Below are 10,256 nucleotides of genomic sequence, written 5' to 3' on the forward strand. Positions count from 1 at the left end.
GATGATCTGTCTCGGTTAGTTAAATCGATCACATTTGGAAAGAGTATCCAATCTCCGGAATAAGCTCACCGGCACAAGTGAAATTTTTTTTTGGGGTCTATGAATGAACAAAGGTTTTTAATAACCTCCATGAGGCCAAACAGCTGATGGGATCCATTGGCATTGATAGTGTAAAAGATAACAAGTAAATTGACTCTCATCACTATGATTATTGGAACTTCCTTTCCTTTTGGATCTTCTGCTGTGAATCTTGATCAAGTAGTAAGCAATTTTTGTTATCTTATTTCAAACAAGTTATTCAAGCATCCTACATTTGAAATTTTGATTTAGTTGGCCCAAAAATCTATATAAGGACACTCCATAATGTAGTGCCATTCCATCTCCACTATATCCAAAGTACGATAGCAAGATATTCTATTTGTTCGCTTTGGTTTCACACCCAAGCTGCTGTAAACTACTTTTTACTTGTGCCATTAACATTTTTTTATCCATTTAATTCCTGCTCTCATATAGTTCTTTTGTGTGTGGTCATATGAGGGATTGAAATAATTGATATAATATTATTATCTTTTCCTTCCTAGTTTGTTTCAACCGCATGCTTTCTTCCACTTTTTTTTGTACATGTTTTTTGATTGGCCCCATTATTATTTGGACACTTTTATGATTTTGTTTAATTCACATGCTCTTCCTTCTATCTAATCTCTTTTTTGCTGCCATTTTAGGTCAACAAGACAATGCCATGTTTTGTAGCCTCTTCAAATAACTTCAGCAACTAGATCATAGTCGATGTGTCCACAAGAAAGACACTAGCCTCAGTTACGGCAATCTCACAAGGAACAAATGATTTTATTTTGAGGCTACTTGTGTTAGATGTTTTTGTAATCTATCTGTTTCTATTTCTTGTTGATGTGTCGCCTCTCCAAACTTAACACCTACAAAGTGCCACTAACACAACCAACAACATAAAAAGAGTTTTCTTAGTTTTCCAATTTCTACTATTTAGTCCCTTTGCATCTATTTGGTAGTGAGTATATGTTAGAAATTAGGATCTTAGGATGCTAACCATTGTTAACAAATATAAAATGAATAAGATGAGAATCATACAAGTGTAGATTTGACACATTACATGATATATACATGGGGAAAACCCTCAGGTAAAATATAGTCTATTACAAAATAGGTTCAACTTGGAGACACTTCTCCTTACTTTCGTATAACCAATAATACCTTCCGTGCATAGCGATATCACATAGTATAAAACTTTGAAATTCTACTCTCTCAAATGAGAGAACCTTCTTAAATATAAGAGGAAGTGTGACAAAATACCTAAAAGTGTATTAGTTATATTCATTCAATAACCCTAGTTCATAGTTAATTAATAATCTAATGGTTATAAGATTATAACTATTTTAAATTGGATATGCTTAAGGGTAAGTGCACAAAGATGGTGGTCAAAAAAGGGGTATAAGTGGACACTTTTTTTTTCTTTCTGAAATCAGGTGGACCTGAACTTGGAGGCAAAATTTGAAAGTCATTCACTCAAGATATGAAGATAATCAAAGAACAAATATTGTAGTGCTCTGAACCTAGTTTTCAAACTACTAAATTTTTTCAAAATTGGATAAGATTAAGAGGGTCAAATCCTTCGCGCACGAAAAACTAACCTTGATTTTTTTTGAAAAACATAACAGTGTCTGACGTGTGCATCAAAAAAGTCATAGTTAGATTTAATATTTTGACAAATCCTTTGGCAGAAAGATAGTTAAGAGTGAGCACTAGAAGATGTGTATTTTTTTGTAATTTTTTGTTGAGTATTTTTTTTTATGATTTTTCCAATCGAGCACATCCTGAAAATTAGGTACCCGTTCGTGCGCGAAACATAAGTTGTACTAAACAAATCGAAAATACATTTTTAAAAAAAAATTGTAAAGAATCAAGTGCACTACAATAATATATAAAGTTTTTAAAATTTGGATAAGTATATCAAAAGTTATTCAAAAAATGGTGCACTTATGTTTGTGAGAACTATGAAGACACTGGTAAAAAAAATTCAATAATAATATGTTATTGTTGTTCAAATTGAAAAAAAATTATATGGTTAGAAAACTCAGAAGATGGTGAAAATATGGTGGCAATTTTAGAAATACCCACTTGATGAAGTGTAAACTTGATGATGACAAAGTCGATAAAATAAAACACGTCAAAAATGAGAGAAATGGAAGGAAATCAAACTTCCAAACTATAGCTTTGTCATCCAGGTTTATTTCCAAGCCCAAACAGTCAAAAGCGTGTACGCTGTATTTATGGTTTAAAAAGCGCGTACGGGGTACTTATGGTGTAAGCAGCGCGTATGCGCTCGTTTTCCTATAAACAGTGTGTACGCGCCCTTTTTACTATAAACATCGCCTACACACTATTGTATAATATGATATTCTATATATAATATGTGTATATACATATAATATATGTAATATATAATGTGTATAATATGATATTGTATATATAATATGTGCACACACATACACACACACACACACACACACACATATAATATTAAACATATATATATACACATGTAAGTGTATTGTCTCCCCCTCTCAAACGCATATAAGGTGCCTCCCTCTCTCTCTCTCTCTCTCTCTCTCTCTCTCTCTCCCTCTTCCTCCATACCCCATCCTTCCCTCTCTCTCCTTATCCCTTCCTCCATACCCCATCCCTCTCTCTCTCTCTCGCTCTCTCGCTCTCTCCCTTCCTCCATACCCCATCCCTCTTTCTCTTCTTCTCTCCATCCCTCCCTCCATACCCCACTGCAACTGTGTCTGCACTTTTATAGAAGTAAGTGAATTTATTTCTTGTCTGCAACTTCCTCTTTGATTTTTATCATATATGCTCTCCTAAGAAAATTGACTGATGGATTTGTGTGTATATTGAATAGGAGGAATAGGGTTTGAAATTGAACCACGGGTGCATTACCGTGACAAACAAGGAAACCTGCAACAATATTCTTCTCGAATGTGTTTTTAATGAGCAGAGCAGATGTGGAAAATAGTGTCAACAAAGCAATATGATGAGTCAGAGTACCTGCAATATGTTTTTCAGAAGGAAACAATAGGTAAGAAGAGAAAGAGGGAGAGTAACACAGATGATGTCCTGTAGAATGATAGTGGTGGGTATGCGAGAGTTCCCATGTTGTTGCATAACGCCTGCCACCTAAAGAAATTAAAGTTTGTTGTATGCATGGCAGTGGTAGTATATGATGATCATCGCTTGTCAAACAGATTGGAACGATACATACCCATGAAAGAAATCAAGTGTGTAATTCCTATAGTCACAATACAGATCAGTCTTATAACCTTGCAAATTTAATAGCATCATATGTTTTAGAACTTAGGCAGTACTCTTAGGGTTAGGTCAAGCTCTTACACTTGCTTTTTAGTGAAGTCTCGTTGTTTGTTCGCTTGGAGTCTCGATGACTGATGGATTTGTGTGTGTATATTGAATAGGAGGAATAGGATTTGAAATTGAACCACGGGTGTATTACTGTGACAAACAAGGAAACCTGCAGCAATGTTTTTCTCGAATGTGTTTTTAATGAGCAGAGTAGATGTGGAAAATAGTGTCAACAAAGCAACATGATGAGTTAGAGTACCTGCAATATGTTTTTCAGAAGGAAACAACAGGTAGGAAGAGAAAGAGGGAGAGTAACGCAGATGATGTCCTGTAGAATGATAGTGGTGGGTATGCGAGAGTTCCCATGTTGTTACACAATGCCTGTCACCTAAAGAAATTAAAGTTTGTTGTATGCATGGCAGTGGTAGTATATGATGATGATCACTTGTCAAACAACTTGGAACGGTACATACCCATGAAAGAAATCAAGTGTGTAATTCCTATAGTCACAATCGAGATCAGTCTTATAACCTTGCAAATTTAATAGCATCATATGTTTTAGAACTTAGGCAGTACTCTTAGGGTTAGGTCAAGCTCTTACACTTTCTTTTTAGCGAAGTCTCGTTGTTTGTTCGCTTGTAGTCTCAATGACTGATGGATTTGTGTGTGTATATTGAATAGGAGGAATAGGGTTTGAAATTGAACCACACATGTATTACTGTGACAAACAAGGAAACCTGCAACAATATTCTTCTCGAGTGTGTTTTTATTGAGCATAGCAGATGTGGAAAATAGTGTCAACAAAGCAACATGATGAGTTAGAGTACCTGCAATATGTTTTTCAGAAGGAAACAACAAGTAGGAAGAGAAAGAGGGAGAGTAACACAGATGATGTCCTGTAGAATGATGGTGGTGGGTATGCGAGAGTTCCCATGTTGTTACACAATGCCTGTCACCTAAAGAAATTAAAGTTTGTTTTATGCATGGCAGTGGTAGTATATGATGATCATCACTTGTCAAACAGCTTGGAACGGTACATACCCATGAAATAAATCAAGTGTGTAATTCCTATAGTCACAATCGAGATCAGTCTTATAACCTTGCAAATTTAATAGCATCATATGTTTTAGAACTTAGACAGTACTCTTAGGGTTAGATCAAGCTCTTACAATTGCTTTTTAGCGAAGTCTCGTTGTTTGTTCGCTTGGAGTCATTGTATGATGTTCTATTCATAACTTTAAATTTAATATATCATTTTATTAGCCCACCATATGACCCCTTAGGTGTCATTAGAGGTCGTATTGTTTCCTAAGAGGTCATATGGTGTCCTGTGATCCCTTAAGACCCCTCGGGACACCAATGACCCATAACAACACCATATGGTGTTCTAAAGGGTCCTATGGTGTTTTATGACCCCTTAGGACACCATTTGGTGTCGTTATAGGTCCTATGGTGTGCTAAGGGACAATATAGTGTCATATGACCCCTTAGATGTTATTAGGGGTCATATTGTGTTCTAAGGGTAATATTGTGTCCTGGATTCAAAATATCTTCCTCTCCCTCCCTCCCCACTCCTTCTCCCCCTCTCCCTCTCCCTCCCTCTCCCCTTCTCCCTTCCTCCATACCCCATCTCTCTCTCTCTCTCTCTCTCTCTCTCTCTCTCTCTCTCCTTCCTCTCCCTCCCTCCCCCTACTCTCCCTCTCCCTTCCTCCATACCCCTTCTTCTCTCCCACCCCCCCCCTCTTCTCTCCCTCTCTCCCTCCCTCCCCCCTCCTCTCTCCTCCCCCTGCTCTCTCTCTCTCTCTTCCTCCATACCCCTTTTTCTCTCCCACCGTCCCCCCTCTTCTCTCCATCTCTCCCTCCCTCCTCTCCACCTCCCCCCCCCCTCTCTCTCTCTCCCTCTCTCCCTCCCTCTACCTCTCCCTCCTTCCCTCTCCCTCTCCCCTCCCTCCCCCTACTCTCCCTCTCCCTTCCTCCATACCCTTTCTTCTCTCCCACCCTTCCCCCTCTTCTCTCCCTCTCTCCCTCCCTCCTTCCCTTCCGCCCCCCTCCTCTCTCCCTCCCTCCCTCCCTTCCTCCATACCCCTTCTTCTCTCCCACCCTCTTCTCTCCCTCTCTCTACCTCGCTCTCTCTCTCTCTCTCTCTCTCTCTCTCTCTCTCCCCCTCCTTCCCCCTACTCTCCCCCTCCTTCCCTTCCGCCCCCCTCCTCTCTCCCTCCCCCTACTCTCTCTCTCTCTCTCCCTCTCTCCCTCCCTTTTCATTCACATCTTTTCTACTACCAATAGCGCGTATGCGGTACTTATTACTTGTAAGCGCGTACGGGGTACCGAGCCCATTATTCGTTACCCTGTGATAACATTTTTTAGGCTTAGGAGCGTGTACGCGCTACTTATTAGTTTAGAATGGGAAAAAAGATTACCGTTGGGCTTGTCAACATTTTATGGACTAATAGGGCTATGCAGTTATTAATGTAGCACGTACGTGGTTCATAGACATAGTTTTAGTTGCCCAAGAGCCTCAACGACCTCAAAAGAAGTTTTTGAGGTCGTTGAAGGCCCCAGTGGAACTGTGTCTGCACTTCTATCACTGTTTTATACATAAAAGTAAGTGAATTTTTTGTTTTTGCATGATTTCAAATGATTGAATTGTTGTTCTTATTAGTTTTTGTCAATAGTATTGTGATTGTTTAATAGTTTGATTCCAAAAAATGGTGATAAGATGCATATTTATGGTTATTTGTTTGTTTATGAACTTTTGTTTACATATATATGTAATATGATTCTATTTAGGACAACCGATATCAACCATGGGAAAGAACAAGCGAGGAACGATGGAACAATGAGAGGCTCAAAAGGAAAGACAAAGGCAGTGTATGAAGAAATTGCGTGACATAAGAACAATGGGAGAAGAAGGTACGTCATTCTCAACATCTCAATTTGATTTACCAAATGAATATAATGCACCTAATGCAATTGAAAAAGAGACATTTGATGTACCGTTGGAACCTAATGCAATTGAAGAAGATACCACATAGAATAATCAATTAAATGATGAACATATTACACCTTCTCTACTTGATGAATTGAATGTACATAATGCACCGATGTTAACACCTCCTAGAATCATTCGTAGGAAGCCAAAGTGTCTAATTGACATTGATGAGAATATATTGAAGCCAATGCCCAATAAAATGAATGAACGAACCAAAGTATCTAATTGACAGACGATTTTTGCAGCAGGCGAAAAAATGCTACCAATTGAAAATGGCTCCGACTCGTCAAAAACCGAGACAGGCCATTGTAGAGGAGCCTCACGCAACCCCACATATTCAAACGGATCGACCATACGTGTCCTGGATTTGAAGAAATAGTCCATCAAATTTTGACAATTTTTTGGACTCAGGGCACTTGAGAGATTGCACCGGTACAGTATGACTCTCGATGTTCCGATGATTTGAGATGCACGACAGGGGTATGCCTAGCGTAAACCTGCCCACCCGGACGCGCTCGCGATGAACCAAATCAATTCTAGCCAATTTGGCAACTTTGCATTGCATGCAACTGTCAGTTTTTGCAGCAGGCGAAAAAATGCTACCAATTGAAAATGGCTCCAACTTGTCAAAAGCTGAGACATGCCATTGTAGAGGAGCCTCATGCGACCCCACAGGTTCAAACGGATCGACCATATGTGTCTTGGATTTGAAGAAACAATTCATCAAATTTTGACAATTTTTTGGACTCAGGGCACTTGAGAGATCGCACTGGTACAGTATGACTCTCGACGTTCCGACACTTTGGGATGCACGACAGGGGCATGCCTAGCATAAACCTACCCACCCAGACACACTTGCGACGTCGGTTTGTGCACACGATGAACCGAATAAATTCTAACCAATCTGGCAACTTTGCATTGCATGCAACTGACGATATTTGCAGCAGGCGAAAAAACGCTACCAATTGAAAATAGCTCCAACTCGTCAAAAACCGAGATAGGCCATTGTAGAGGAGCCTCACACTACCCCATGGGTTCAAACGGATCGACCATATGTGTCCTAGATTTGAAGAAACAGTCCGTCAAATTTTGACAATTTTTTGGACTTAGGGCACTTGGGAGATCGCACCGGTATGGTATGACTCGACGTTCCGACGCTTTGGGATGCACGACAGGGGCATGCCTAGCATAAACCTGCCCACCCGGACGCGCTCGCGATGTCGGTTTGTGCACATGACAAACAAAATTTGACCATTGTGAGCATGAGGGTGCTCTCGCACCAAACACATATTGTTGTTTATATTCATATTGTCGATTTTTGTTGTTTATATTCATATTGTTGATTGCATATGCAAATATTCTTTTAAATTTATAAAAGGGCAGCCACCAAATACTGGGAATACACAATAATGAACTGAATACAAGGAGTTTTGTAGGGTTAATTCAACATTTTAGATATTTTATCAAATCATATTCCACGATTGCAATGTTTTATATCATATATTTTTGTTGTTTATATTCATATTGTTGATTACATATGTAAATATTCATTTAAATTTATAAAAGGACAACCACAAAATACAACGAATACAAAATAATGAACTCAGTGCACATTTATATATATATATATATATATATATATATATATATATATATATATATATATATATATATATATATATAAGACATGTCTGCCAAGTCAATGCAAGTATTACAAAAATGTGGCATATGCCATGTCCAAATCGATATACAATAAAAATGTAGAATATATCTACATGTATTGGTCATTCTATGACCAAAACTAACACTATATGATCCTAAAATTGTGGTGGATCATCAAAATCAAGCCTCTTCGATGCAATACACGGCTTTGTAGATGGCTGCAAAACCACAATTCAAAAGCCAAGTTAGAATTCTTTTGTAGAAAATAGTTCATAATTAACAACATAACTATGCATTTAACTTTAATTCCTTTGCAATTATAATGTAGATTACCTCATCGGCTGATCTAGGAGCTAATGTTTTCACTCTCCTCTCCTTATCACTCTTAGGAGTTTTCTTGAAGACATACTTAAATGGATCCATGTTATGACCGTACCGCGAAGGGATCTATTGTAGATTAAATGTACAATTCATACAATGTACTAACTTAAATATATCAAAAACACTTAAAAGCTATAATATAGAGAACAATGGCGTACCTGTGTCTGAGATGCTTCTCCAATGGACTGAGGATGGCTCACCATCGATGTAGAAACTGTCGCTATTACCTATACAAAAAATGTTTAAAGATGAAATACAATTAATATAATGATAAGTATTGAAGGTCAAAAACAATTAATTTTACATATCAAACAAAAGTGTATCAGATCCTGAGATGCTTCTCTAGTGCACGGAGGAGGGTTCGCCATTGATGAAATAGGTATGGATATTTCCTGTATGAAAAAATTATAAGATTATAATATATCACAAGTTCACATGTACACGTGCATATAATCATGAAATCAAGAAAATAAAGTAGAGATACATACCTCCGCCCTCTCTTGATCCACGGGTGAATCAGGTGCATTCAACAAATCCACATAGCTCAATGGCCGCTGTACATGTAAAATAGACAAAAAACACTAATCAATTTACAAACCCCAACTAATACTTGATTTCAACATTTTCAAACAATTGTACAACTAAAAATGTGTTCAATTACCTTCTTCCCACGTTTTGGCGTCTTCGAGGAATTCTTTTTCTTAGGGTAGAGTTCTACACTTAGTTTTTCATTTTGCACAAGAATGAAGATCAAGAAGAAAAATAAAAAATTATTTAGTTGCAAGCAAAGTGAAAAATAAAGGGCAGATTGGTGTGAAGTTGAAGATTATAATGCACATCAGAGAGTTAAAAGAATATTTTTGTATGCAGATCCGAGAAAGAAGATATGCAGTTGTCAAGTGCAGATTTATCTTAGGCCTCTCTTCTTCTTATTTGTTAGGGGTTCTAGTTCCATGTTTGAGAACTGGTAATTTTTGTACAAGGTTTTTGTTCTAATGTTTCAAAGTTCTTTGAAATGTAGTTACTAATGATGTAATCGGTTGTTTGATAATGAAACGCAATAAAATGGGTAGCTTATGAAGATACATGTCACATTGTTGATATCTCCTTTATATAATAGAATATTTTTTTAAACAGAATAATGAAGGGTTATGATAGTTTTTATTGCACACTTACAATGATAAATGTTTGACTGTTAGCTTCTATCCAAGTGATGAATTAAATTTTACTTTTAGTTGAATGTTGAGTATATTGTTATTGTGTTGAGGATTTTAAAAGAAGATAATTTTATTTTCAATAGTTGGTTTTATTACCGTAAAGCAGTAGTGCTTTGGTAACCATTGAATTCGTCTTTAGGTTGATTATCAGAAGGAATTATTTATTATGACTCTTGATGGACAAGGCACCAGTTTCGTCAGTTTCTTATGTGCAATCCCCAGAAGGAATCGAATCTAAAATTAAAAATAAATATTTTCCATTGTTTCTTTCTCTTTTAGTTTAGCTTTTGTTTTCTGTTTTACTTCATGCCAAAGTTGAAATTGAAAACAAGGGATGAGCCAATCAAGAACCAGTCACACAAACCCTTGTCATCTAGTGTGAAGTTTATCAACTAGGTATTGTGGTAAGACTATTGGTATCAATGTCATGAAGAGAAACCCATCTAGGTTTTGCATAGCTTGAAGTGTAGGGGAGAAGGAGAGAAGGATGTTGTTTGTTGGCCAAATCTATTGCTAAATCTGAACATAAATATTGTCAAATTCTTACCCTAGATTTTCTGGTATTGAAGTTTAAAGACCCAGAAGAGGTTTTTTTCCCAACCAATCTAAAGAAG

Source organism: Cryptomeria japonica, chromosome 3, assembly GCF_030272615.1.
Source record: "Cryptomeria japonica chromosome 3, Sugi_1.0, whole genome shotgun sequence".
NCBI classification, from domain to species: Eukaryota; Viridiplantae; Streptophyta; class Pinopsida; order Cupressales; family Cupressaceae; genus Cryptomeria; species Cryptomeria japonica.